Source organism: Rhododendron vialii, chromosome 10a (assembly GCF_030253575.1).
Source record: "Rhododendron vialii isolate Sample 1 chromosome 10a, ASM3025357v1".
Taxonomy (NCBI): domain Eukaryota; kingdom Viridiplantae; phylum Streptophyta; class Magnoliopsida; order Ericales; family Ericaceae; genus Rhododendron; species Rhododendron vialii.
Window position 1 is genome coordinate 7947663 of NC_080566.1, and position 18589 is coordinate 7966251.

The 18589-nt window shown below is 37.1% G+C and overlaps 1 long non-coding RNA gene across 3 annotated transcripts; it reads right to left on the reverse strand.

The window, feature by feature from the left end:
* Nucleotides 1-546: 546 nt before the first annotated feature.
* On the reverse strand, nt 547-9711 carry LOC131304631 (uncharacterized). Of its 3 annotated transcripts, XR_009192446.1 has the most exons (6): nt 9650-9709; nt 7982-8080; nt 7408-7604; nt 5067-5412; nt 1344-1485; nt 547-918 (listed from the first exon to the last, which is right to left on the reverse strand). It is a non-coding gene; the product is annotated as an uncharacterized LOC131304631 (long non-coding RNA). The 3 variants fall into 3 exon arrangements; XR_009192445.1 differs by lacking the exon at nt 1344-1485 and having other exon boundaries at nt 547-922; nt 9650-9711; XR_009192447.1 differs by lacking the exons at nt 547-918; nt 1344-1485 and adding an exon at nt 1909-4348 and having other exon boundaries at nt 9650-9708.
* Nucleotides 9712-18589: the final 8878 nt, after the last annotated feature.

Sequence of the window (18589 nt, forward strand, 5' to 3'; positions counted from 1 at the left end):
GAGTGCTCCAGTTCCACAGGCTTTTCACCTTTACCATAGTCAATGTGTTTGTTCCAAGCAGGCTTAGGCAAATTGACTAGTAGGGTTTAATCAAAAAGGCTTTCCCGGCCGGTGCCAAAATTTAAAACCCCAAAAGGGGTAATGTGATACATATGACAAATTGTAATCTTAGGCATGCAAGGAAGAAATTTACAGCTTGACAAGATTAATGGTTTGTCAAAAAAGGACTAACCACAGAGGAAGCCATTGGTATCACAAATGTGTTTTTCATGGATATAACAAAGGGAAAATGATGGACCAAGACGTGTTTTGATAATTAATACCCGCCAAGGACATGTAGGTAGTTTAATAAAAAAAGCTTTCCTAGCCGGTGCCAAAAGGGGTAATGTGATACATATGACAAATTGTAATCTTAGGTATGAAAGGAAGAACTTTACAGCTTGACAAGATTAATGGGTTGTCAAAAAAGGACTAACCACAGAGGAAGCCATTGGTATCACAAATGTGTTTTTCATGGACATAACAAACAAAAGAAGGCTGCATCCATGATTCATGTTTTCTGTTTTTTATTTCATATGGAAAGGATTTATAATAAAAGAGATAACAACAGTATACAAGTGCACAAAACTACATAACACAAAACTGAGACTAGAAGGGTAGGAGTTAGGCGAAGCATAGGTGTCGTGACTAAATATCCGTCCTGCCCGTAGCATACAGAAAGTGCCAGGCTCCTGTAACTAAGCAATTTAGCAAACGAAACAAAAGCAACTAGGGCTTGCTTCGCCAGAGCATAGTCCTGTTGAATGTCATTGCGTGGAACCTTTGAGATTCGATAGAAAGAGAGCCAAGATATGACTATCTCCGGTAAAGGGTTCTACATCAAAACTGTGTCAGCACAACGTCCCCCAGGCTTCCTGCCTATCTGGAGTACGGTATAAAAAAACAGCCATAAAGATGTATGCGACAGTACCATTGTGCATGTAAGATAGGCCTTTATAGCAGCAAAGAATGGAATTGATTTACAAGTTCACAAAATTATCAGAAGGAAAACTCTCCAAGAATAACAAGAGAAAAGGAGTCTGGTTTAAGTCTCCAGCCAAACAATCCTAAAATAAGAGGCCACAACTACAACCAGAACTCTGAAGGCTATGACCAAGGCACCAAAGCACATAGTTGGCAAAAAGCAGCTGGGTTTTGGCAGATATCGGACAATTAAGAGTGACCACAAAAAAAAAAAAAGATGATTAAGAAAACAATACAAGATTAAGTCAGACTTTGCTAGTGGAAACCCTTTAATTAATCAAGCATGAGTATTTATCCTATAGTAATGATTAGATGTCAACCTTTTCTATTACTTTTCTGCCAACTTGCACGAGCTGATTTGGCAGCCAAAAAGCCATACTGATCTCCAGAAACAGAAAATTAATACATCTTGGTGGTGGAAGAGTTGGCAAAGTAGTATTTTAAGTGTCCACCTGCAGTTACCTGATCAAATTCGCTTGCAGTAATAGTCTTATTAACCAGATGTCGTTTTAAACAGACTTTGTGCTAATCGCACTTTGATGGGAAGGGCCGAACGTAGACGCAAATTAGTAATTGATCCTTTCCCGAACCCGCCACGGGTCTGAAATACCAATGGGGTGTCAAAGACACGGACAAGGAGGAAGACAGTCATGCCAAAATACGAAAAGTGGTTCATTGGAGTTTGCCAACGTACAGTCTTCTTTACAGGTCCTTAATTTTCTATTTTCTATCATAGTATCAGAGCCAACATGAGGGAACCGAAGAAAGAAAGTAGCTCGATCACACTCAAGTAGCTATGCCAGTCACTCCCTCCACCATTTTTGTCTAGCAAATAAATTTTACGCAGTAAGTTAACGCAACTAACTCTCTCTCTCTCTCTCTCTCTCTCTCTCTCTCTCTCAGTGGAGGGCCCTAGCTATGTCCTGTGGGCTTCACATCCATAGGTAGGGACTGAGGGTCAACAAGAGATAATAAAACTTTCAAAAATGATAGGATACATGAAACTCGGTCCATGAAAGTGTCTATGAATGGAAATGAATGGTCCATGTATTGTACCAATCCTCTAAAACTTTTTTCCTATGGACCTTGAGCAATCATTTTCATGGCAAGATAAAGGTACAAAAATTGCACGGTACAAATCAAATTATGCTCCACCATCACCACCACCTCAACATCCTACCCAGAACTAATAATAAAAGGTGTACAGAAACAATGTCATATTTAGTTCAGATCAACCCCTTCCTTACAAGCTGCCTAAAGACAAATTTTATTTTATTTTTCTACTAAAGTAGTGATTAATTTTTAATATTATCTGTCTGTCCATATCGTGAAGTGCTAATCATTTCTGGATACTTCTAAGTGATGATACTCCCAGCAGCCATTATACAAAATAAACAAGGGGTCAATATTTTTCGAATTCTTTAGACCACTTGGTGACTTAAACCTCAAGAAGTAGATTCAGAAAACCCACTTTTTTGCTATATTTATTTTTGGTTGTTAATGGAGAAATAAATTCTAGTATAAAAGCAAACACAGCCAGTCTAGTATTTTAAACAATCTCTTTTGCTTCTTATGGAGTGGAGAGTCTATGAGTCCCTCAATTCTAATTAACTCTAGCTATATATTGCAGTAATTAAGAAAACTTCAATGTATCCCATAATTCCTTATCATAGGCATTCAAATGTATCTAGCATTCGATGAACTGCGTAAATATAATATCCCTATGTGATCGTGCTATGTATATTTTTTTCATTTTTTTTTCTGCATTCTGAATCTACCAAAGCACAATCCAAGGCATTGGTAACAAAGCTCAACGCTAGTTCCAACTACTGATAGAGTATTTTTATGCGTAATTTTCATTTAGATGAACCGGCGATCATTCTCTGATCTGTCAATTCAAACAAAAACACTTACGGTATAGATTAAATTTTCAAAAATACACCTACCACGTCACTCTAAATGAGATCTGCACTTTTTTTTTCCCACACAATTTTCCTCACAAGAATCATCATCATCATTAGTATTTAATTAAAAAGTAGTACTGTGGTGTAACATCAAAACCACCCCACTACATTTAATGAGAATCTTGATGACTATGCAAAGTAGCATAATCCCTCATTGAGTATCAAATTATTTTTAAACCTAAGACCCTACTTAATTATAACAAGTGCATACAGAATAATATGAAGGTCAACATTATTTGACCCACTCTTTTGGTAATTTAATCTAGGATCTTTAGCTAAACTAGATGCTTCAATTGATTAATTTGCTAAAATTTTGGGGTGAAAAGGTGGTAATTGACTATTTCGGATTAAGACTAGCTCTTTAATAAAAAAAAAAGAAAAAAGTGTACACATAAGCGTGAGATGTAGACTCATGGGAACGACTACTATACACACCCCTAGAAAGGATATATGAATGGAATAACTAGTCAGGGATCAACTTCACTAATCTACTAAACAGCTATAGATGCAATACACAAAAGATCCTCTTAAATTACATGACCATTCAAATTGTGAGAACTTTGTCTTGCTCTCCATCATATCCCTTTGGTGACTTTGGGTTCTGACTAGAGTGATATAAGGGTAAAACAGATGTGGAAATTGACTTTAAAACCCATTCACGATAGCTATCGGTATATAAAGGAAAATCATCGTATCTGTTGCGGGCACGTTCCCATCGAATGATTCGGTGTCACTTTCCTAATGGACATATATGGACAGTGGTACAAAGTCAAAATGTCAGCCACTTCTGCTCTGATACGCTTTGGTTTCATCGTTGACATACATTGCCCATTATGGAAGAGTTTTGTCCTAATTTTATTATGTCATGATGCATTGCAATACTGAAACAACCAGGGATGGTGCAGATCAAAAAAAAAAAACCAGGGATGGTGCGCCCCCTGTGGTGACGTAAGGATGTAATAATTTGGAGATAGCAGAGACTTCTTCCGTGGGAATATGAAGGATTTTTCATATTGGAAAACATATCAAACACTTCCTGGAATTCTAGACGGGAGTTTGCCACAAGTTGCATCTCCAAGTGGTAGAGTGGGAGGAGCACCACTAACCATTTTGAGCATGAGAGGTGACTATCCCCCCACGGGAAACCTCTGTTGCTAGCTAGTCTTCGTCTTATCCTCTCATTATGCATGGGGCCTCTGAAGCATATAACCCTGGTAATGTAAAATAAATGTACTACTATTTGTACAATTTAGAGAGAAACACCCATAAAAGATCACCAATAGATGGGTGAGTGGCTCCTCCAGCACTAGCATGGTTGTAAAAAGGTGCATGGAGAGCAGCTGTGATTGGTAGACGAAATCCTACAATTTCAGCATGCACTTCTACAGTCAACATGTTTCGAATTTAGATAGGGTGCGTGGATCAAGAGTACTAAAGAATTTTGTATTTTCCTGGTGTGGTGTTCCATTAACAAGCTTTTGCAAAGCATAAAGGAATTATCTAAATGGAATAAGTGTACTAGATTTGGATCATACCTACGGGCCAAACAAGGCACATCTTCGTGCGAAAGTGGGGAATTTTGCTATCCAAAGAATCAAAAGTAAGAAACTAGAAAAGTATAGCAATTGGAGCTTTGCAAGGAGAAAATGTTAAAATATTGGTCATTAGTTGTCTGACATGGATAAAGTGAGAAATCTTATTTACTTTCATTGGTTGTTAGCTAGAAAGATTACGTTCAAATTATCTTAACTATAGAGGCTTATCTCTATCGTACCACAATCTAGGGCACATGGTTAGTTGGTTACAACTTCTTCATTCCTCGTTCTAGAAGGATCCTCATTGAAGAAAACATGCTTTTTTTCTATACATTAATAGATATGGATGAGGAGGTGATAAGGAAAAAATGCTACCTTTAAAACATGACAAGAAAAGCTCAAAGTTATGAAAAAGACTTAAATTACCTGGAAGTATCCAGTCAAAGAGCTTATAATCAAGCGACAATTACCACATTATTCAAACCAATAACAAATTATGGTACACCAAAAAATTGGTCAATTTAAGTGTGAGTATGGTACAAACCTTGTCCCCGGACAATCTTATAGGCAGCTTGCTGGGCGGTGATGTTTCGGTATGGAGCTTGCTGAGTATTCCTGTGGTGGTAGGGACTTGTAGGAAATTAATTTTGATCTGGTATGGGTTTCGCGGATTGTTGATGTTTGGGTAGGTGCTTTGTTGCACATTATGATTTTGATGGGAAGCTTAAGAGGTATTGGACCTATTGGTGTATTACCCAGCAGAAGAAATGAAGAAATGGTAGATAGACTGGGAAGCATTCAAATGCTCGGAAAACCCATGAATCTTAGCAACGCTTTCAGTACTACCAGACCAGAGTGATAATCTGGGAGCTGCAACCTCATTCCAAAATCTGGATATTCAAGAAACGGACTTACAAATCCTCCCACAATCGAAAGATGTATGTAAAGAATGAGAAGACTTTCTTTTATTTTTTTTAACGTTACGTAGGTGAACCATCCAGCTTAATTATGACACCAGCAAAAGGTTCCTATATTTGCTACACATTAAGTAGGAAAATTTATCTTTCATCAAAAAAAAAAGTAGGTGAAATATTCAGCTGAATTATGACAAGTAGAAACTCCCGCAATAAATATCCTTAGAAAGAGTAAGACCACCCCTTGCAACGGATTTGTATATTGTGATACATTATCCAATTGGGCACCAAAACGACAGTAGTAAAAAAACCAACCTGAAAAACCATCAAGGCATCAACCAACATACCCAGTGATATCTTATAGCGGTAACTCGTGCCAATAGACTTAAAAGCACCTATAAATAGGTTTACCACTTTTCCTTAATTCCAATCATTCAGTCAATAATAGTTCAAATCTGTCTATCAAGTGCTTATCCAGTGGCAGATCAAAAAAAAGAAGTGCTTATCCAGTGCCCTAGGTTCAAATTCATGTCCACCATCCTCTATGATTGCATTTCTATGAGTACATGAAAACCAAGAGGATAAGGAACAAGCAACTTTGTTCACTAGATAGCACAACAAATCTATAACTAAAGCGAAGAATTATCCTGGGAATGATCGCAACACTCTAGAGCTTCAAGCAAAGATGAGTCTGTGAAAAGCCAATAGCAAGAATATACCAAAATATTCCACATCACCTTATATAAAAAATAAAAAATTACGGGAATCATTCCTCATCTCTTGGAAGTTATTAAAAGACAACGATGAAAGTAGTAGGTTTGGAAAGAAAATATGAATCAACCCCATACTCAACCAACTAGGACTAGCTCAGTTGGCCAGAACTCTTGTATTTCACTAGGAGGTCAAGAGTTCGAGTCTTCCTACTTGCGTGTGGGTATTCTTTCCTTTGTAGTTGTTGGGTTATTTCTCCCCTTAATGGGGCTTGTAGTTGAGTTAGGCTTATAATGATTCAGTGGTTTGGTTATCTCGTAGACTCTAACACAATGAATGTAGAGTCCTGTGATTTGTACTTTGTACTTGATATATGATGTAATGATCTCTCCTACCGATTGACAAAAAAAAAACCCATACTCACCTCCCAAGCTTGACAATTTTTCATAAGCATAGAAGTCTTGAAACTTGACATCTAATGGTGACTTCTGAATGACGCTAAAACTCGGTTTAAGAAAATAAATTAGGTACATGTCATGAATAACTTATCATCTATGAATGATACTTCTGAAGCAAGAAGTAAGATTGTATTACTAACTTGACAAAATATTCATAGTTGTCAAAGCTGTTTTCTTGGCTTAATACTTGCCAGCCCACATGTTTCTGCTAGCCTTTATAAAACCATAAAACAACTATTGAAGGAAGGACAAGGTAACAGCTTTGTCAGACAAACTCCAAGAGTAACTATGCTGTTTCCTCATCAATAAAACCCAAAATGTAGCAAACTTGCAATCCACCTCGATGAGTTTAGTATGCTGATGGAAAAAAAGATTATTAGCAATAAAGATCATGGCATGATTGCCAAAATACTTGAGTAGAAAAAGCAATATCAAAATCTTGAAGGAAAGACTGACCTCGTAAAAATTCTCAGGCATTCGAGCAATAGTGCAATATGCAACTCTAGTACTAGGTCAAGTAACAACATTTTGCATCTTACTACACGAAGTAACAAAATAGTTGCAATTATTGCCAACAAAAACTGTGAGACTATAAGCCCAATATGCATCACTAAACCTGGTCAAAGTCAAGGAAGGTCTGTGACTAGCAGTCCTAGGTTACTAGCGATATCACATAAAGCAAGATAGGACAGAATCGACAGACAACATTAAAGTGAGGTGGTGAGGAGCATGTATAAACTGACTAACCACAATAGAAGCAAAAGTAATGTCTAGACGAGTAATAGGGAGACAACAAATTTACCAACTAATCGTCGATATCGGCCTACGTCTGGAAATTGATCCACCCAAAAGATCAGAGAGACGAGATCAATGCCAAGGAACAAAGAGAGAACCCAAGAGCAATGCCTCGACACTGAGGGGAAGTTTAAAGGAGGTTTGTCCTTTCTTGGACTATAATGCAGCAGGTTGAAGGAGCCCACTTCACAACAGTTGGCTGTCCTGATAGCATAGAATGCATAGCGACATTAAAGAACTTTGATTGGGATGACAAGGCAACAGAACGATGCAAATGCATTTCCTTTCTTTTGGTTTTTGTTTTTGCTGTTTCTATTTGTTTGGACAAACTATGTACATTTAATCTGCCAAACTCTGAGCTCCTTCATACTGAGCTACTTGAAAACAAGATGACCAAACACTTTTTTTTTGTGTCTCCATCTCATTCCCATGAATCTTTTCGGCCTTTGAAACCAAAGGCAAGCATCAGAAAAGAAGCACTGTGGTAGAAATCCAAGGATCAGAAGCATATTTGTTGTAACCATTTTGACAGTCTCAGATAAATCATATCAACCGAACAGTTCATTGGGTAGAGAGAATACCAAATACACATAAGTTAGAAGTTTATTCTGTCTTGCAATGCTGCTATGTCTGATCTTGCTTCACTTGAAATTGTTGTGCACGATGTAAAACGTATTTCTCTGGCATTTTTATGTTGGAAAAAGGCAAAAAGCAAAAACAATCAGAGCAAAGTTAAAACGTGATAACTAAAAAAGTTAGCTACTATGAAATCAACACGTACGGAAAATACAAATCTGTGCAATTATCATAAAAACACCAGTTAGTTATCTTCCTCTCTACACATCAAATAATACATATTCATCTTCACCCATGTCATCACATAGCAACATTTTATGACCTTCTATGTGAAGTGAAATTAGGAGCAGTGCAGTTGGCTATGTATTGTCTACTACTGTTTTAAAGTGAACACCTTTTTGGACTTAAGTTTAAGACTGGCTCACACTTTTGTTTCCCTAACTACCTAAAGAAACTGCCACCCAAATTTCTTCTCCCCTCTTTTTTACTTTTTTGTGAGAGGGATGGAGAGCGGAGATAGCAAGGCTCGAACCCCAAAAGTGGGATATAGCACCACAAGGGAAACCAAAGCCCGGTCTCTTTTCTACTTTCACATCCCAGATTTTCCATTATAGGTTAATCTCAATTCCTGATTTTACTCTTTCCATCTTTTGCACAATCCGATTTGCACACGCATTGTGTGTGCCTGCGTCTAGTTACTATAGAACTTGAGGAAATATCCAAAGTTAAATTACATGTACAACTTTTTTAATGATAACTCAAGTGTTCGGATCAACTTATGTTGTTACTAATTTAATTTGATTGGTCTTTGAGATGAGTTTTATTACCTACTTGTGATTTTAAGCGGGCTTCTAAAGGGACTAATACCCTAGTAAAATCTGTTAACGTGGGATTAGTTGTATACCCATTTAGACTTGGTCTTCTCATCTCCTTATAACTCTCCTAAGAATTAGAGGAATATTCTCTCAACCCTAACAAACTAGCTAATGTTAGCGTATATTTTCTATATATAGTCGCATGCCTATGTAGCTTAAGATATGTACTAATACACCAGAATACTACTTACTTTCCTCCTCGCTCTGGAAAAATCTTTTACCTTTTTTCTTCCAAGCAGTACTCTACCTAGGAAAAATAAAAGCTTTTGTTATTTCTTGAACTCTATTGGTTGCTTTCATTGATTATTTCGAGTGTCGGGAAAATACATGGTGCGTGAGAACTTGAAGGTCTTGGGAAAGGAGTATCATTCAACCCAGTGTAGGAGAGCGCTATCATATACCTCGACCACCCCACAGGCTATTCTATTCCTTTTTCTATCTATTTAGTTTTGTCAATTTGATCTATGAATATTATTTAGAATTATTATTCCATCAGAATTTCCTGTTGCATATATTTTCTCCAACAACGCACACCTCGACTAATCTGAGGGCCCAACATCACTGCCCACCCACGGGGAGTCCAATTTAAAACTTACAAGCAATCAAATTCACTCATACACAAAAAAGAGAAAAATGTAGCAGGTTTACGACTCTACAAATAAATTGTTCTAGACAAAAAGTCCAATTATTGGAACTTCTACACAAAATGAATTCTTTTCCACAAAAAAAGTCCAAGGAAATAAACGTTCCAAGGGAAAATTCAGAGCAAAGTAATAATGAGGGAGAAAATCCACATACCACTGACTGATTCGAAGGGACATCTGTCGAAGAGAGAGAGAGGGAGGGGGGGGGGTCACTTTTGGTTGATTCTTGCCTTCTTCGAGCTCTTTCGTGTTCGAAGAAGAGCGGAAGAGGCCATAATTGGGCCGGGGCTTCTTTTGGGCCCGTATAGATGTGCGCAATGGGCTCGTTTTTACCTTTCTTGGAACTGGCCTTTTCGTGTCTTAGGTGGACCTGTATAGCTCTGTGCAAAATGAATTCTCTTCCACACCAAAAGTCCAAGGAAATTTTTTCTGGAAACGTTCTAAGGGAAAATTCAGAGCAAAGTAATAATGAGGGAGAAAATGTACATACCACTGACTGATTCGAAGGGACATCTGTGATCTGTCGAGTAGAGAGAGAGAGAGAGAGAGAGAGAGGTCACTGTTGGTTGATTCTTGCCTTCTTGGAGCTCTTTCGTGTTCGAAGAAAAGCGGAAGAGGCCGTAATTGAGCCGGGGCTTCTTTTGGGCCCGTATAGTTGTGCGCAATGGGCTCGTTTTTACCTTTCTTGGAACTGGCCTTTTCGTGTCTTAGGTGGGCCATAGATCTATTTTCTTGTTTGAGAGATACTTATTCACGGCGGAGCCTTACGCAATCTCAGTCGTCCGTCTCGGCAATTAATGGTTGAGATATATTTTTAAACTATTACCGGTAATAAATATTTTTTACCAGCAATAGTTTATTTTTAATCCGGACCATCTAAAACACTTTTGAAATGCAGATTTACGGAGGTTCCATTTAAAAGTTTTTCCCTCCTTGTTTTTGGTCGTGGTCTTGGGGTACAATCAAACTGTTCTGTTCTTTTTCAATGCTAGTGAAACTTGCGCTACGAGTATGGTTTTCCAGCACCTAAAAAAAGGTGAGTGTAAAAATTACTATCCGAACGAAGTAGAAAATTCGAGAATAGAAAATGACATACTCCTAACTCCTAAGATCGGGGGGGGGGGGGGGGGGGGGGGGGGGGTGGCACAACCAATCTAATAGATTGGAAAATAACTTACCTATTTTTTGGGGGGTAAGTCGTTTTACGGCTGAGTTGGGATTTTGAACAACCAAATACCGGAAATTATGTAAAATGTTTTCAGCAAAAAAATTTAACGTCCAAACAAATGGAGCCTAAATAATTCTTGACCACTTTCCTTCTAAATATAGATAGCTTGATTAAAGGCTTCAAAATTAGTTAATACTTACAAGATAATAAGTCCTAGAATTTTGAACGATTTTCGCACATCACCAATGGCTTGGAGTATTCATAGGGAGCCTAGACTGGGGGGGAAAAATTACAGCCATGTGAAGAGTACACCTATTTAACATGAGGAAACATATTTACAAAATCTTAATTACAGAAGTTAATCTGCATAAGGGGATTTCAGATTCAAATAAATAACATAATTTACACGAGCTCCATAGCCATGCAGGCGCCATCTAGGTCGGCAAACAATGTCCCTGAAATTAGTCACTTGAGCCTCATCACCAATTCAAAATTGAAGCTCTTTAATCCGCCTGGGTTCAGCAACATCGAGGATCGTAGAAAAGAAATCATTCAAGCTGTGCAATTCCAAGAAATTCAACAAAAGCGAAACCTGGGCACTTACAATATTCGTATCATGTTTGAAGTGTTCGTTCTTGTCTTTGTGGTCATTTCTATTATAGCAATGTCATCTCTTAAAGAATTGCAAGAGGTGCAATTTGTGAGCTTGAGGTCATCCAACTGGACGACATTTAGCATTATAACAGTCAAAGTTCGTTTGTTCTTATATGCGGTAATGATTATCATCATCACGATAACTAAAAAATTTAAGGGGCACACGAAGACCCTATTTCTTGTACGCCACAGAAAACACAATAACATGCATTCTATGTTTTAGCATAATGTTAGCAGCATGGATGTTCATGCTTGATTCTGATGAACAAAATTCAGAGAACAAGCAAGAGATCTTTACTAATCTACAAAAGGTGATTTTGTGTCTGGTTGTTGCGACGACATTGTGGTTGTTAAAGATAATAAGGATGAAGACAATAGCGATTTCTTTCACAACGGATAGATACTACGATGATATAATAACTGTCTTGTCTGCCCAATATGTAATAACTTTGCATATTACACATTAAGCAAACAAGACAGTTTTCTCCACTCCTCAAATGAATTTAATCCCATAATTGTTTTTGTCCCTTGAACTTTGGGTATTCCCCACCAACCCTCCTTCCATAATGCATGATGCGTGGGTGTTGAACAAAGAGACAACGTATTACGGCAGACACAACAGTTTTTATACCGTCGTAGTATCTTTCCTTTGTGAAAGAAATCGCTATTGTCTTCATCCTGATTATCTTCATCCTGTTTCGTTTCAATCAAAGGTGACATATTCAAAAAAAAAAAAAAAAAATTATCTTAAACAACCACAATGTCGTCACAAGAATCATACACGAAATCACCTTTCGCAAATTAGCAAAGATTGATCTATTGCTTGCTCTCTGACTTTTTTTCCTCGGAATCAAGCACCAATGTCCATGCTGCTAACATTATGTTGAACCATAGAATGCTAGTTATTGTGTTTTCTGCAACGTACAAGAAATAGGGTCTTCGTGTGCCCCTTAATTTCCTAGTTATCGTGATGATGATAATCATTACCGCGTATGAGAACAAATGAGTTGTGACTGTTATAATGCCAAACATCGTCCAGTTGGATGACCTCAGGCTCACAAATTGCACTTCTTGTAATTCTTTAAGAGATGACATTGCTATAATAGAAACGACAACAAAGACGAGAACGAACACTTCAAACATGATATGAATTTGAGTGCACAGGTTCTGCTTTTGTTGAGTTTCTTGGAATTGCGCAAATTCAATAATTTCTTTTCTACGATCCTCGATGTCATTGACCCCAGGTGGATTAAAGAGCTTCGATTTTGGATTAGTGATGAGGCTCAAGTGACTAATTTCAGGGACATTGTTCGCCGACCTAGATGGCGTCTGCATGGCTATGGAGCTCATGTAAATTATATTATTTATTTTAATATGAAATCCCCTTATGTAGATTAACTTCTGTAATTGAGATTTTGTAAATATGTTTCCTCATGTTAAATCATGGCTGTAACTTTTTTCCCTGTCTAGGCTCCCTATGATTACTCCAAGCCATTGGTGATGTGCAAAAATTGTTCAAAATTTCAAGACTTATTATCTTGTAAGTATTGACTAATTCTGAAGCCGTTAATCAAGCTATCTATATTTAGAAGGGAAATGGTCAACATTTATTTAGGCTTTGTTTGTTTGGTCGTAAAACATTTTTGTCAAAAATATTTTGCATAATTTCCAGGGTGTGATTGTTCAAAATCCCAGAAAATAATTTTTTTGAAAAATCTTTTACGCCTTCGGCCGTAAAACGACTTACCCCAAGAAACAAGTACTCCGTAAGTTATTTTTCAATCTATTGGACTGGTTGTGCAGCTAATGATTCTATCACATTTTCTTGTGGCCACGTGAATGCAATTGCTCTCCCCCAGCAAGACTCAAATAGGCTCTGTTTGAAAATTTTCCTCCCATCTGTTTGGTGGTTGAGAGAGAGAGAGAGAGAGAGAGAGAGAGAGAGATTAGTAGAAGGGAAAAGCCAATGGAAATTTTGAAAATTTCTGAAACTGCAAGTGATTTTTTATTCATAAGTGAGTGGAAACATTATCCTAGATTAATTGTACGTGGAGTGCTAGGTGTAGGTACCATGTATTTCTAGGCATCTGATAGGGGTTTAAATCTCACTAAGTACAATTAACAATACAGACTTTTGCCGAGTAGAAGAAAACAACATTGCCCTGTATTTTTTGATTAATTTATTTTGTGATTTGAGACTGAATTCCAACCTATTTTGGATTGGAAATGAAGATTATTTGGTAGAATAATCAATTTGATCGCACATCAATAAGTAAATCATCATCAGATCGTATGTCTACCGCAAAAATATTTGCATTTGAATTCTATTTTCGTAAAACACGGATCTTCCTATGGTATCGCTTTCACTGCATTAAACCTTAGAATCTTGGAACAAGTTTTTTCTTTTTCAGTTTGAAGTTTGATAGGCTTTCGAATAAGAAAACTTAGCTTCTTCCTTGGCGGCCTTTTCGACGATGATTGAACGTAAATTTTTAGCCTTACAACATTGGGCCTTAGCCGCTCGGATGGCAAGGGAAAGAAACATGATCCTATGGTCCCGAAAATCTCTGTGCTTTTATGCCGAGGAATTTTTTGGCCGTTGGATTGTGTGACTCCTCAGGACTGATGCACAGGGGTTTTCAAGATAAAGAAAATCGGAACCCGAATGGAAAATGCTTGGCGAATTCATATATGCTATGTTTGGATGAGTTTTTGAGAGATTTTTTATGAGAGTAATCATCGGAAGTATAGGAAATGAGTGGAGAGAGATAGAGAGAGAAATGATAATAATGATTGAAGATATGGATAATGAGTGGAGAGTAATGATTGAAAGTATGGGTAATGAGTGTTTTTTGAGTTAGAAATTTTTTTTCAAAAAGAAAAACGAACAAGGCATAATCTCTCTTCTTTGGCAAGACCCAACAAGTCTAGTTAAATCAGAGGCGGAGTCATGATTTCTAATTTTCTACTATATGAGCCAATGAGAAAATAATCTCTCGGGTAAAGAACTATTTGAAAAGTAACACGGGCTCTTCTAATTTTCATAAAGTATTTTTGACAAATTTTGCGGAATTAAATTTCAAGAAATTATTGATACCATGTAACAATGCCAAGCGGCATGATAATTATAATATTATAATAAGATTCAATTAGAGCCACTTATAATGAGCAAAAATATTGAGATGGATCAGCCCCGTTTGTACTTATAAAAGTAGAAATAAGAGAATAGTATTTAGTAATTATATAAACAATAATTGATTTAGCATATTGAGGTTAATATTGCTCAAAAAATTTATTTTAAGCTTCAATTAAATGGTAACTTTTACAAAACTATTAAGGACAGTCTAGATACGAGTAGTTAATAATAAGATGTTCTCGAACCTATCTAAACAGGTTGTATCAGCTTTTACTATTTAACTCTGTTAAAAGTTGCATCGAATAAATTTAAATCTTATAATAAATCTTTTAAGTACATAGTTAAAAAGGACTAGACTCAACTCATCATTCCATATGGGCAGGACAATTAAATAAAAGTGGAAAAACGAGATGAAGAAAAATGCCAAAATTTGCATGTGTTGCAATTTAGACTCTCTCTCTCTCTCTCTCTCTCTCTCTCCACTGTTGTGATTGCCCATACAATTTGTAATGATTGTTTTGAATTTGAATGAATTTCTAGATGTTAGCTAGTCCAGTTCATTTTGCATTTCTTAGGCCCTACCCTGGGTAATAATTGGCTTTTTTGCCTTTTTGGTCTCTAAACTATTAGCGAGTCGCCAATTTGGTCCCCAATGTATGAATTTAGCCAATTTGGTCTCCAATGTTTAAAATGTGTGCCAAAATGGTCCTCATCCCCAACGGCGTTTGCCTCTTCCGTCAAAAGGGGGGACATGAATGGAATTTCACCCCCTTTACACGTAACTTATGCCTAGTTTGGCATTATAAGCCAAACGGTTATTTTTTTGGACAAAAAACTGCATTTGTTAGTTTTTCATCTATTTTTTGAGAATATTGCTTCTTCATGACGAGAATAATCTAAAAAGTAAAAAATTAAGATCGAAATCTATTTTTTTTAATAAAGAAGAAAAAATTGGCTTATCGGCTTTTTTTTTTGTCTTTATTAAAAAAAGATTGGGTTTGATTGTAATTTTTTTTTACTTTTTAAATTCCTCTTATCATGAAGAAGCAATAATCCTCAAAAAATCGACGAAAAACTAACAAATGCGATTGTTTTTTGAACAAGGACAATAAATAAGTCAACAAAAAAATTCTGGATAAACAAAACCTCTCTGTGTGTGTGTGTTTTCTTTTGAGTGTTACAATCTATATAAGAGGTGGGGGATGAAATTTGGCGGGAAAAAGCTCTCCATGAGAAGAAAATGTGTACAGGGGTGAAATACCATTCATGCCCCATTGACGGAAGAGGCAAACGCCGTTGGGAAGGAGGACCATTTTGGCACACATTTTAAACGTTGGGGACCAAATTGGCTAAATTCATACATTGGGGACCAAATTGACAACTCGCTAATACTTTGGGGACCAAAAAGGTAAAAAAGCCAATAATAATTCAAGATGATTGGGCATAAACAACTCCATGAACAAAGTAGATTTGTTTGACATAAAATAGACAATTGTTGTTTAAACTATAGTTGCCTGAGCCAACAAATCTAATTTTATTGTTCATATATAAATTTATTGATGTCCAATCAAACTTATTTTGTATGTGAATAATCTTCCCAATGAGTCTTAAGAGATATTCAGCTTTGGTCATTTTTTGTATTCCCGGAATAGGCCCACTAAGAAACTCAAACTCAATGGGACTAGACAATAAGAGAACCGGAGGCCGGGGGATTGGGAGATGGTGCTTGGATTGGGAGATGCTGCCAAGCACCTCGTGCTTAGCAGCAGTGCCGAGTGGCCGGTCGTTCATCTCGGCAATTGACAGTTCGGATCTTGATCGAGCAATGGACGATTCAAAATCTGTATGTTCTCATATTCAATCTGATTCGTTCGTGCCGAAATGAACGGTTAGATGTCGCTCAGCGCCTGCTTGACACCAGGGTGCTTGGCAGCATTCCCAGGGCAGAGGCCGGGAGCTTCCTCCCAATAGAATGGCATGGCTATTTGAAGATATTATTGTTGCTTTCAAATGAATATATACATATGAGAGAGAGAGAGAGAGAGAGAGAGAGAGAGAGAGAGATGTGAAGAAAGGAACGGCAGCCCAGACCCAGTGTAGATGAGTTGAAGATATTATTGTTGCTTTCAAATGAATATATACAATATCTATTCTAATATATAAAGGGAGAGCATCCTTTGGTGTCTCCTCCCTTTGTCATGTATTTTTCTTTCCATAAGTGCCCTTTTAAAACACAAAATAAAATAGTTAATTGTGAGGATATTTTAGACATTTAAACACAAAAAAAAACCACCTGCCGGCATGCCCAGATGTCCTCAATAGAGAGAGAGAGGGGAAAAAAAACACGTCCTCTAACCCCACTACTACTTCAAAACCCCACTACTCCTGAAACACACTTGCCAGCATCCATCTCTCTCTCTCTCTCAACTTCTCAACCGTTCTCTCTCTCCCAACTCCTTAACCGCCCACGCCTCTCTCCCACAACCCCACTCCTCTCTCTCTCTCTCTCTCTCTCTCTCTCTCTCTCTCTCTCTCTCATGGGCTATGAATACCCCATTCTCTCTCATATGCGCCTTTCAGAGGCGAGGTTCAGAGACGGGAGTCAATTGTTGATCATAGGCCTTTAGGAATTTCAACCAAGAAAGTTGAATTGACAGAATTGATAGATTAGACCCATTCAATTTTTTCCCCCAATTCCATTTTCTCTTCGATTTTTTCCTAAAATTGTAGGTACAATTGACTGCCAATCTCTCTTGGGTTTTTGATGGTTGTGTGAAAATTTGTTGTTTTGTGAACTGGGTATGCACCAATGCTTCTAGGTTTTGTAATTTATCTGAATTTTGGGTATTGGGGTTTACGGTATGAACTTGGTTTTGATGCTGTTTAGAGGTTTTCGAGGTTTGATTAGCATGATTTTGGTGGCCTGGTGGGTATATCAAGTTAGCTTATGAATGTTATTGTGGAGGTTCATTTTCAGAAATCAGGGGAAAAAAAAAAAAGGGGATCTTATGGTCTAGAAATTGAGCCTTCTCTTTAAACCGGCAATTTAGAAACTAAGCCTTAGTCAAACATGGAAGAAAAGAAAGAAACGAGAAACTGTTTCGTACCTTTTATCCATTTGGGTTCCGTAAAATTTTAGTTGATGTCATAGGTGGTTGAATTCCTTTCATGGCAGTATGCCCATTCTCAATTTCTTTTTCTTTGAACTGAACAATTATGACATCATTTGTTATGAAATTTTTGGGATTCGGATGCATTTTTGTTCGTATTATGAGTTCATAACCGATGCTTCACTCATTCTTTATGCGCGAATTCATTTGACAGGTTTAAGGTTTTGACAATTGAAAGTAATTCGGAACTCGCACCACTCAATTCTGCTAGCCACCAGGTATGATTTCCTCTCTGCTTCATCTATTGTCGTGCCTAAAGCTGTGTTTTGTTTTCCGTATACAGTAATTGGATTTGTTTCCTGTTCATAAAGAAATGCAACTTGATTCCAAAAAAAAGATTTGGTTAGTTTGATTTGTTTCCCGTGCAAATATACATAAGTTATATTTTTCTATTGTCAAATGTGAAGAATGGGTAGTGACCAAAAAAATGGCGTAGGACTGAATGCATTTAAAGCCCTTCTTTCCCTATATTTTATTCCCTTTACCTGGGAGGGATGCTCACAACATTATTTTTGTAACCAATATTTTCGCCTATTCAATTATTAATAGCAAAATTGAAGGCAAGGAGAAATGGCACAACAAAGACAAATAGCAACCACAAAGGGCAAGGAAAACGAACAGCCAAGTGGTGCCAATGAAAAAAAAAAAAAACAAAGTATGATGCTTATAACTTCTATTTTCTTTCCCTTCCACATTTTAAAGATAATTTGTTATGTACGCATGCAAGTTGGTGTTGTTCTTTTTTTTTTTTTAAATCTTCAAATGAAAGATGCGATTTATGGAGAGGCTGAACAGGTACGTGATTATGAACACCTTTTTTTTACCCCTACAGAGATTCTAAATAAGTTTTTAAACTTACATGGGTCGTAAATTGTTAAGCTTGAGAACTTTTAGGTTCAAATAATTGTATATATAACATTTTATAACTTACATGGGTCATGAGGCCTTCTCCATGTTTGCGTCGTA